At 39.5% G+C, this 12,370-nt stretch overlaps 1 protein-coding gene across 1 annotated transcript in view; it reads right to left on the reverse strand.

Annotated features, from left to right (window-relative positions):
• LOC124254069 (delta-like protein D) overlaps window positions 1-12,370 on the reverse strand; it is a 231,627-nt gene that overhangs the window by 173,372 nt on the left and 45,885 nt on the right. The window lies entirely within an intron of this gene.

Here is a 12,370-nt window from a genome sequence, read left to right on the forward strand (position 1 = left end):
ATTCAATGCGGTTTCAGGAAAAATCGTAGTACCATTGATCATTTGGTACGATTGGAATCCTTTGTAAAGAATGCTCTAGTAAATAAGCAACATGCTGTATCAATATTCTTTGATCTCGAGAAAGCAAACGATACAACCTGGAAACATGGCATTTGGAAGGATTTACATGATTTTGGTTTGAGGGGTCGTTTACCTCTTTTTTATATCACAGTTTTTAAAAGACAGACAATTTCAAGTCCGAGTGGGTTCAACCCTGTCTGATCATTATAATCAGGATCAGGGTGTCCCTCAAGGCAGTATTTTGTCTGTCACTTTATTTAGTATCAGGATAAACAGTTTATCCAAGGTTTTAAACGATTCAATTGATGGATCACTTTTTGTGGATGATTTTAATATTTCTTGTCGTGGTAAAAATATGCATACTATTGAACGGCAATTGCAGTTGTGTTTAAATAAAAAAAAATAAATGGTGTCTTGAAAACGGCTTTAAATTTTCTAAATCAAAAACTAATTGTCTACACTTTTGTAGAAAATATAAGCCGCATAAAGATCCAGAACTATCTTCAAATGGCATTCCCATCAAGGTTGTTAAGGAGGTTAAATTCTTGGGTCTAATTTTCGACTCCCATTTAACTGTTTTGCCGCATATTAAATCCCTTAAAGCCAAATGCCTGAAGGCACTCGATTTGTTAAAAGTTGTTTCCAACTCAAAGTTGGGAGGGGATCAAGCTACCCTCCTACACCTATATCGATCACTGGTCCGCTCGAAACTTGATTGTGGCTCCATCGTATGTGGTGGAGCCTGCAAAAGCAACCTTAAATTACTTTATTCTGTCCACCACCAAGGCCTCAGACTTTGTCTTGGGTCTTTTAGAACTTCTCCTGTTGACAGTCTCTACGTCGAGGCCGATGAGCCATCTCTTCCCCAAAGACATATACTGTAAGGATAAGTTTATACAACAAAACTACATTCCAACGTGTCTAATCCTGCATTTAACTGTATTTTCAATCCTCATTATGAGGATCTGTACAATAAAAAGTATTTTCTTGTTCCACCTCTGGGACTAAGAGTCAAACCTTTCCTTTCTGCTGCTGGCATTGAGCTGGACAATATATCTCCTTCCCGTCTTCTTTCTTCTCCTCCTTGGCAATTGGTTAGGCCACAAGTCGACCTAACACTCACTAAATTTAAAAAATCAGAAACTAATGACTTACAATATAAACAAGAATATAATCAATTAAAACGTAAATATAATACATATAAATCCTTATTTACAGATGGGTCCAAGGATGGTGGTGCGGTGGCTTGTGCCACTGTCATTGGGTCCAAAACAATATCTTCCAGATTACCCAATGACAGTTCAATTTTCACAGCAGAAGCAAACGCAATACTAACAGCTCTTAAATATATAATTATAAACACCGTAAATATAAACAATATATACTATTTTCAGACTCTCTTTCTTGCCTTCAGGCGATTAAAATATTTCTTGTAAACATTCACTTTTAATAGAAATTATAGAATTATATAATGAGCTTGCTACTGGCCAATGCGACATCGTCTTTTGTTGGTTACCCAGCCACGTTGGCATTTCTGGGAACACAATGGCCGATCTTGCTGCCAAGGCAGCACTCATCAAATCTGTGACACCACTTCTTCTTCCATACTCTGATTACAAAGCTAGCATTAGAACTTACATCCGTGATCTGATGCAAAAGAAGTGGGACACCCAAGTAAGTATTAATAAATTACATGAAATAAAACCTTATATCGGTTACACCTACTTGGGTTGTCAGTCCAGATTTGAAGAGGTCATCATGCGATGATGTCGCATTGGCCATACAAGGTATACTCATGAATACCTGTTAAAGGGTGAGGATCCTCCATTTTGTATCCCTTGTGATGCAAGAATCACAGTCAAGCATGACTGTATTGATTTTGCCATCACAAGCGATACATATTTTAATGTCAAAACAGTGAAGGATCCTTTTAGTGTTAATTATCATTTAGTCATTGAATTTTTAAAAGAAGTATAATTGCTAGATCAATTTTTATGAATAGTTTGTAAATAGATATGTATTTTATTATTGGAAGTTTAGATTAGTAACTTAGATTGTTAGTGGCTGTACCCTCAAAAGGGGTTGAATTAGCGTAAAGTTATTGTCCTCCTGAGAGGGTACGCAAGTCCCGAAACATTCAAAGGAAATTTAAACATTACAAGTTATTTCAAATGTAGCATTCTTGTCATTCTAATTTTGGCTAAATTTGACTTCAATCGCCAGCGGCTGAAGGGTTGATATAAATCCAACTAGGGTCCATGCAGGTAGCAAAAGTACTGTAAGTCCCCATGGTCCCTAGTTTGGTGATCTACCTTCAGTTGTTGGCGATCCATAGCCAGTTTTTATATTGTATTGTCCAAATAGTGCTAAAAGTTTTAATTTTCCACACTAGTTTTAGTTGTAATTGTGATAATCTAGTTGTTTTACTGTCCTTCGTCGACAGGTTTTTATAAAATACATTTATTCAATTTCAATGTCACATATGTTCTTGTCACGATATGGCTGCAATATTGCCGATGTGACGTTAAATAATAACTCACTCACTCATTGAACCATGCCTTGTGGATTCATGGTGCTTCCACTGGTGACACGTGACCGTGAGGAAGCGTTTGAAGTACTTTTATTGGTGTCAGGTGGAGGCAGAGTGACCTCCATATCCAGAGGTCCAAAGAAGTTGTGGACCTCGACGGGGATCTCTAGAGTTGAGTTGAGTTGAGTTGTGCTTTACGTCACATCGGCATTATTCCAGCCCTATAGTGACGAGAACAAGTCGGCATGAATAAACATTGTAAGCACAGAGTCAAATGAGTTTTATTTCAAAAACATATATTCATTACATTGTCATTTAAAGACAGAAAAAGCATAGCACTAAAATTAAAGGCAGGCAATTTGTTAGTGACATTGCACAGTTACAATTTATGATACAGATCAACTTCCCTCAGGTAGTTCACTATCAGAACAGATCTTTCAGATTTGTTGCATCATAATGTGAGACCCTTGCAGACGATAAGTCCACACAGTCAAGCAGTATATGCTTGATGGTGAAAACCTCATCGCAAGAGACACACATGGGGGTCCATCCCCATCCGTTTTCAGCAGATAGTCATGTGTAAACCGACTGTGGCCAATACGGCATCGTCGTAAAATTACCTCATCACGTCTTGACTGACAACCTCAGTAGGTATAACCAATTGTTGGTTTCAATTCATACAGTTTGTTTCTTCCTACTTGAGTGTCCCACCTAGTTTGCATGAGGTCCCGAGTATAGCATTTGATAGTGGGTTTGAAATCACTGTACGGGATCAGCAGTGGAGATAAAGGCTTGTCAAGAGCTGCTTTAGCTGTGTTACCTGCTATGCCGACGTGATCCGGCAACCAGCAGAGTACGATGTCACACTGGCCAGTAGAAAGGTCGTTGTAAAGTTCTAAAATGTCCAGACTGATTGGGTGACTTGAAGTAACTTTTTGAAGAGCTTGAAAGCAAGAAAATGAATCTGTAAAAACGATGAACTTTTTGGAATGATTCTGCTGTTTAATGTAGGTCAAAGCTGAGAAGATAGCTTTGGCCTCAGCAGTGAAAATGAAACTATTGTCGGGAATCCTAGAGGAGAGAGTCTTGGGTCCAATGACTGTAGCACTGGCAACTTGGCCCTCATCCTTGGAACCGTCTGTGAAAATGGATCTATGGGTGTCATACTTGGAACGTAACTGGTTGTATTCCTGCTGGAACACCAAAGGATTTGTTTCGGAGTTTAGTGAGGGTAAGGCCGACCTGTGGTTTCACCATCTGCCAGGGTGGGGAAGTCGGTAAGGTGCTATGATATTGAGATTAATTTTAGCTGCAGATATGTGTGGTTGAATTCTGATTCCACGTGGTGGAACCAGGCTTGGCAGTTTAGGAAACGGGTTTTTTATAGAGAGGGTTGGAAACACAATTGTATGCCGGATTGGACTGATTTGAACGTAAATTTAGTGGTATACTGCAGTGAAAGTTTAATGCGGCGTTGTTCAAGGGAAGGTTCGTTAGTGGAGATGTGGCCTTTGGTTTGGGGTCTGGCAGTTGCTCAAGCTGCTTTAGTCTCTCTAGTTTCTTTCCTTTCCTCTTGTTTCTGGCTTTGGCATTGGTTCTGGTGTTTGTGATTCTGATGTTTTGACGTTTGGTTTCGGAGATGGAGTGGCTGATGGGGCTGAGATGGGTTGAGAGGAGTTGACCCATGTCAGATCGGTCTGACACGAGATAGTTGCAGTAATGACGGAAGGACAAGAGACAGCAGAAGAGTAGGATATAGTTGAAAGGACTGCAGTTACACTGAGAAACCTCTTTATAGCTTCGTGGAAGGAGATATTCTGTTTATGTTTGATCTTTATGATCTCTAATTCACGCTGCCATACAGGACACAGTTTGGACACTTCACTTCCTTGGTACAGTCATTGCTCTTGTGTTTGTCACCACAGCGGTAACAAACAGCAGAGGAACGACAGGACTTGGATCCATGTCCAAACTTTTGGCAGTTGTAGCACCGGAGAGGGTTGGGTATGTACACCTCCGCTCCATTACTACAGTAACCAGCTCTTATGGAGTCGGGGATCTTTGATCGGGCGAACGTAAAGAGATATGTGTTTGTGGGTTGAACAACACCATCCTTCTTAATAGTGAATCGCTTCACAGCTGCGGCAGTCTGCTGAGAAAGTTCCTGGACAATCTGTTCCTCAGTTATGTCAGACAGGCATCGAGCTCTGTCACGTACTATGCACGTGTTCAGTGTTTTGTGCGCTGAGACAGCAACCTTGATATTGACAAATTCTTGGATTTTGAGTAGAATCAAGGATTGCTGTCTCCGAAACTTTGGCAAACCAATCCTCTTCCATAAATTATAACCCCAAGTTCGAGAAATACCAAACGCAACAAGAAAAGAAATCAGTCAATTCTAACTCTGATAATGGTGAGGATTACAATGAAACGTTTTTCTCTCCATGAATTACGTACTGCCCTGAGGCAAACACCTCCCTGATTCAAGTTTGGAAACACTACTCAATATATTTGATGACATTTGGACAACCGGCAACTTCCCTCCTTCGTGGCACAATGCCATTATCATCCCTATCCCTAAAACTACCGACCTATATCACTGACTAGCTTTGTTTGTAAAACCATGGAGCGCATGGTCAACAATTGATTAATCTAGTACTTGGAGACCAATAACCTCCTTAATGACCTCCAATGTGGTTTCCCATAGAACCGAAGTACCATTGACCATCTGGTGCGTCTGGAATCTTTTATAAAAAATTCCTTTGTCAACAAACAGCATACAGTATCTATCTTTTTCGATTTAGAAAAAGCATACGATACAACGTTGAAACATGGTATCTTAAAAGATTTACATGGATTTGGATTGATGGGCAGATTACCTCACTTCATATCTCAGTTTTTAAACAACAGCCAATTTCAAATACGGGTAGGTTCCACATTGTCTGATTATTTCCACCAAGATCAGGGCGTCCCTCAAGGCAGCATCCTGTCTGTCACCCTATTTAGCATAAAAATTAACAACCTCACTAACGTCCTGAACAGTTGTGTTGACAGGTCCCTTTTCGTGGACGATTTCAATATTTCATGTCGTGGTAGGAACATGCATGCAATAGAAAGGCAGCTACAACTCTGCCTTAACAAAATCCAAAAATGGGCCAATGAAAATGGTTTTAAGTTTTCAAAATCCAAAACAAATTGTATTCACTGTTGTCGTAAATACAGACCACACAAGGATCCAGACCTATCTTTAGATGGTACGCCCATCAAGGTAGTAGAAGAGGCCGAATTCCTGGGACTCATATTCGACCGTCACCTGACATTCTTACCACACATAAAATATTTGAAAACCAAGTGCTTGAAGGCTCTGGACTTACTAAAAGTCGTTTCAAATACAGAGTGGGGAGGGGATCAGACTACCCTCCTTCACTTGTACAGACATTTGCTTCACTCTAAACTAGACTACGGCGCCATTGTTTATGGTGGAGCCTGCAAAAGCAATTTAGAAAAAATATATTCTATCCACCACCAAAGTCTAAGGCTCTGCCTGGGAGCTTTTAGGACGTCTCCGGTAGACAGCCTATATGCAGAGGCTAACGAACCTTCCCTTGAACAACGCCGCATTAAACTTTCACTGCAGTATATCACTAAATTACGTTCAAATCATTCAAATCCGGTATACAATTATGTTTTCAACCCTCTCTATGAAAACCTGTTTCCTAACTGCCAAGCCTGGTTCCATCATTTGGAATCAGAATTCAACCACACATATTTGCAGCTAAAATTAATCTCAATATCATAGCACCTTACCGACTCCTGTCTTCCCCACCCTGGCAGATGGTGAAACCACAGGTCGACCTTACCCTCACTAAACTCAAAAAGTCCGAGACAAATCCTTTGGTGTTCCAGCAGAAATACAACCAGTTACGTTCCAAGTATGACACCCAAAGATACATTTTCACAGACGGATACAAGGATGAGGGCCAAGTTGCCAGTGCTACAGTCATTGGATCCAAGACTGTCTCCTAGGATTCCCGACAGCAGCTTCACATATATTAAACAACAGAATCATTCCAAAAACTTCATCGTTTTTACAGATTTATTGTCTTGCCTTCAAGCACTTCAAAATGTTACTACAAGTCACCCAATCATTCTGGACATTTTAGAACTTTACAACGACCTTTCTACTGGCCAGTGTGACATCGTACTCTGCTGGTTGCCGGGTCACGTCGACATAGCAGGTAACACAAAAGCCGATGCTGCATCATAAGCAGCTCTTGACAAGGCCTCATCTCCACTGCTGATCCCACACAGTGATTTCACACCCACTATCGAATACTGTACTTGGGACCTCATGCAAAAAAGGTGGGACATTCAAGTAGGAAGAAATAAACTGTATGAATTGAAGCCAACAATTGGTAATACCTACTTGGGTTGTCAGTCAAGACGTGATGAGGTAATTTTACGACGATGCCGTATTGGCCACAGTCGGTTTACACATGACTATCTGCTGAAAACGGATGGGGATGGACCCCCATGTGTGTCTCTTGCTATGAGTTTTTCACCATCAAGCATATACTGCTTGACTGTGTGGACTTGTCGTCTGCAAGGGACTCACATTATGATGCAACAGTTCCGAAAAATCTGTTCTCCCGCATGAGCGCTCATCTGATAGTGAACTACCTGAGGGAAGTTGATCTGTATCATAAATTGTAACTGTGTAATGTGACTAACGAATTGCCTGCTTTTAAATTTGGTGCAATGGCTCTTTCTGTTTTTAAATGACAATGTAATGAGTGTATTTTCATAAAATAAAACTCATTCTGACTCTGTACTTACAATGTTTATTGATGCAAACTTGTTCTCGTCACTATAGGGCTGGAATAATGCCGATATAACGCAAGGCCCAACTCAACTCAACTCAGTATGATATCATGACATTTGTCACAGATGTGCCAGTGTATGTCTGTATGGGTATGTCTCTGTGTGATTACCCAATGCCATTTTAGAAAGTGGTCAAATATAACATATGGTATATTTGGGATGACACTTTCTCAGTAAATCACAAAATCTAGTATTTTTTGGGTTGAGTACCATCCGGGACTCGAACTCATACCCTCATAGTCAGGCACCCAATCGACAGCATACAAAGTCACAGTGGCGGCTTAGGCCGCTGACTGGATGGGGGTGGGAGAGTCTATGGAGGGGATGGGGATCAGTGTCACTGTGCGAATGTTTTAGTGAGGGGAGGGGCTTGGAGGGAGTGAGTGGAGGTGTGAAGGGGGTGATTGTTTGTATGAGTGTAGATGTTGTGTAAGCTAATGTGTGTAAAGGGATGTTTGTTTCGGTTGAGTGTTATGAATGAGTTCTTTTGAAAAAATGTTGGTAAATGTTGTAATTTTATGCCAGGTGTCTTTTTGGCCCGGTGTTTTAAAAAGGAATATCTATGCATTTATCTGTTTGTACACATAACATAATAATAACATCTAACATTATTGTTTACATCTGCTACATGCATGGTTGGTGGCAACATCAAAGCGCCCACCATAATGTTATTGGCAAACAGAAAAGGTGTTTTGCTTTGAGTCAACATCTGACCCAACAAATCGGAGTCAAGTAATCGCTACGCAAATAACCGACAAGTTCTAACAAGAGGTTTGTTACGATGTCGAAAGATCTTGTCATGAAAAATTCGTTTAAAGGATGTATATCGGGTTATTTTATTAGTAGTCCTTTTGTTCGTCAACAGAAAGTGGATATTAATGGCAATAAGTCAGCTGGCTTGGAGATTCAGTGATTGCAACATTCCTTACAAAGACAAAACAGTCCTGTTTCAGGCATAATGTACTAGTCATAACATTGTAATACTAATGAAATCGACTTGAGACCGTAAAGACATTGGGGCCAAACTAGCATACATGTATTCCAGAACACTCATGCTGTGTATATAGATCTAGGCTTCATCTCTAGGCTTCGTCAAGCTGGCAATCAGCATTTTGTAGCTCGTCTGTGACCAAAGGTTCTTTCTTCAATTTGCCTTTTTAAACAACATGGACGAGGCCACTTTATTATGCACAGGGACAAATGAGCCGTGCTCGAATTGTTTCCTGCATCAACCAGAACCGTCGACGGACTGGATCCAACATCTCTGCACTAAGGCATTCAAAACATCAGTAATCCAGTGTAAGAGAAGAGAAAACGTCAAATGAATGCTGATTGCAATATGCATCAGACGCCGAAAATACATATTACCATGGGGCGATGGGCGGTACCGGTACCTCTAATTGCACCATAAAGCAATATACTAATGACCAGGGTGCTGTGGGAAAACCGCATAAAGATGTCACCGCATAAAATATGGTAAATTTACATTTTACTTTGAAAGTTTTTGGACTTACGTACCCTCTCAGGAGGACAATAATTTTACACTACTTTAACCCACTTTGAGGGTACAGCCACTAACAATCTAAGTTACTAATCTAAATTACTAATCTTTGAAATATGTCTATTTACAAAACACATTAATCGGAATTCATGAAACAAATCAATTTCTTTTAAAAAAACAATAATAAAATGAAAATTAACATTTGTAAAAAGATCCTTCATTGTTTTTACATTGAAATATGTATCCCTTATGATGGAGAATTCAGCACAGTCAAGCAGGACATGCTTGAACGTGGTTCTCTCATCACAAGGGATACAAAATGGAGGATCTTCACCTTTTAATAGGTATTTGTGAGTATAACGCGTATGGTCAATGCGACATCATCGCATAATGACCTCTTCAAATCTGGACTGACAACCCAAGTAGATGTAACCAATATAAGGTTTTATTTCATGTAATTTGTTAATACCTACTTGGGTGTCCCACTTTTTCTGCATCAGATCACGGATGTAAGTTCTAATGCTAGCTTTGTAATCAGAGTATGGAAGAAGAAGTGGTGTCACAGATTTATTGAGTGCTGCCTTAGATCGGCCATTGTATTCCCAGAAATGCCAACGTGGCTGGGTAACCAACAAAAGACGACGTCGCATTGGCCAGTAGCAAGCTCATTACACAATTCAATAATTTCTATTGAAAGTGGATGTTTACAAGAAAGATTTTAAATAGCCTGAAGACACGAAAGAGAATCGGAAAAGATGATGTATTGTTTATATTTACGGTGTTTATTAATATATTTAAGAGCTGTTAATATGGCGTTAGCTTCTGCTGTAAAAATGGAACTGTTATCTGGTATTCTAGAAGATATTGTTCGGGATCCAATGACAGTGGCACATGCCACTGCGCCACCATCCTTGGATCCATCTGTAAATAAGGATTTGTATGTATTATATTTATTGTAATTGATTATATTCTTGTTTATATTGTAATTCATTAGATTCAGTTTTCCTAAACTTTGTCATAGTTAGGTCAACTTCAGGCCTCACCAGTTGCCAAGGAGGAGAAGAAAGAAGACCGGAAGGAGACATATTTTCCAGCTCTATGCCGGCAGCAGAAATGAACGGTTTAATTCTTAGCCCAAGAGGCGGAACAAGAGAAGGCTTTTTGTTGTATAAATCCTCATAAGCAGGATTGAAAACACAGTTAAATGCAGGATTAGACTCGTTAGAATAGAGTTTTGTTATATACTGTAACGATAATTTGATACGACGTTGGTTAAGGGATGGCCTCAACATAGAGACTATCAATAGGAGAGTTTCTAAAAGACCCAAGACAAAGTCTTAGACCTTGGTGGTGGACAGAATCAAGTAGTTTTATGTTGCTTTTGCAGGCTCTACCATATACGATGGAGCCATAATCAGGTTTCGAGCGGACCAATAATCGATATAGGTGGAGGAGGGTAGCTTGATCCCCTCCTCACTTTGAGTTGGAAACAATTTTCAACAAATCTCAAGGGCCTTCAGGGATTTAGCTTTAAGGGATTTAATATGTGGCTAAAAAGTTAACTGGGAGTCGAAAATTAGACCCAAGAACTTGGCCTCCTTGACAACTTTGATTGGAGTGCCATATAAAGATAGTTCTGGATCTTTATGCGGCTTATATTTTCTACAAAAGTGTAGACAATTAGTTTTAGACTTGGAAACGTTTTGAAGACACCATTTATATATTTTGTTTAAACATAACTGCAGTTGCCGTTCAATAGTATGCATATTTTTACCACGACAAGAAATATTGAAATCATCCACAAAAAATTATCCATCAATTGAATCATTTAAAACCGTTGATAAACTATTGATCTTGATGCTAAACGGTGTAACAGACAAAATCCTGCCTTGTGGGACACCCTGATCCTGATTATAATGGTCAGACAGCGTTGAACCCACTCAGACTTGAAATTGCCTGTCTTTTAAAAACTGTGATATAAAAAGAGGCAAACGGCCTCTCAAACCAAAATCATGTAAATCCTTCAAAATGCCATGCTTCTTGGTCGTATCATAAGCTTTCTCAAGATCAAAGAAAATTGATACAGCATGTTGTTTATTGACTTTAGCATTCTTAACAAAGGGTTCTAAGCGTACCAAATGATCAATGGTACTACGATTTTTCCTGAAACCACATGGAATAGTTGTTATAAGGTTATTGGTTTCAAGATACCAAGTTAATCTATTATTCACCATACGTTTCATTGTTTTACAGACACAGCTAGTTAGAGATATTGGTCTGTAATTTGACGGATCTGTATGATCCTTGCCAGGCTTTGGTATCGGGACTACAATGGCATTACGCCACGAGGGAGGAAAATTTCCGGACGTCGATATTTGGTCAAATATATCTAAAAGTGTGACCAGACATGGTTCCGGTTTCAGTAGCTGATAATGAATGTTGTCATCACCTGCTGCAGTGTCAGGGAGCTTGCTCAAGAGCTGTATGTAGCTCATGTAATGAAAACACTTCATTATAGTCTCCACCATTATTTGATTCAAAATTTAGTTTTGTCTTTTCCTGTTGTTTCTGATATCTCTGAAACTCAGGGACATGATTTGCCGATGAAGAATATTGGCAAGAGTTTCGCCAATTTTATTTTATTTGTCAGTTATTAAATTATCACCATCTTTAAGATGGTGAACAGCAGATTTTAAACCTTTCCCTTTAATTCTTTGAACCATGTTCCATACTCTGGACATTGGCGTACGTGAATTAATTTTGGAGACATAGTTCCTCCAAGATTGCCGCTTGTTTTGTTTGAAGGTACGACGTGCCTTCGCCTTAAGTATTTTAAATTTATTTAAGTTATGGACGGTTGGATGATGACGGAAATAATGTTCTGCCTTTTCCCTCGCATTTCTGGCTTGTCTACAGTCTGTATTAAACCATGGTTACCGTACATGTGGAGTTGTAGAGGACTTTGGTATACACTCATCAGCTATTTCCTTTAAAACGTCAGCAAAAATCTGAATGGGATCAGTTACGTCAGGGCTTCGGTCGCAGTTTCGATTTACACAGATTTTGAAATTCGGACCAGTTAGCCTTTGAAAAATTCCATCTTATATGCGATGGAGAATCAGATGGAGTTATTTCTGACAGGATAGTTGGGAAGTGGTCACTTCCACAAAGGTCATTGTGAACTGACCAATCAAATTGATTGAGGAGGTTAGAACCAAGAGACAAATCCAGAGAAGAATAAGTGCCAGTTGCAGGATGCAGATAGGTGCTGGAATCATCATTATAAGTACACAGGTCATTATTGGAAATGAAATCTTCTAGTATTTTACCTTTAGTGTTAGTGTTAGTACTGCCCAAAAGCGGGTTGTGACCGTTTAGGTCACCCATAATAACACAGG

This window comes from Haliotis rubra, unplaced genomic scaffold, assembly GCF_003918875.1.
Source record: "Haliotis rubra isolate DU_JTF1 unplaced genomic scaffold, ASM391887v1 Scf562, whole genome shotgun sequence".
NCBI classification, from domain to species: Eukaryota; Metazoa; Mollusca; class Gastropoda; order Lepetellida; family Haliotidae; genus Haliotis; species Haliotis rubra.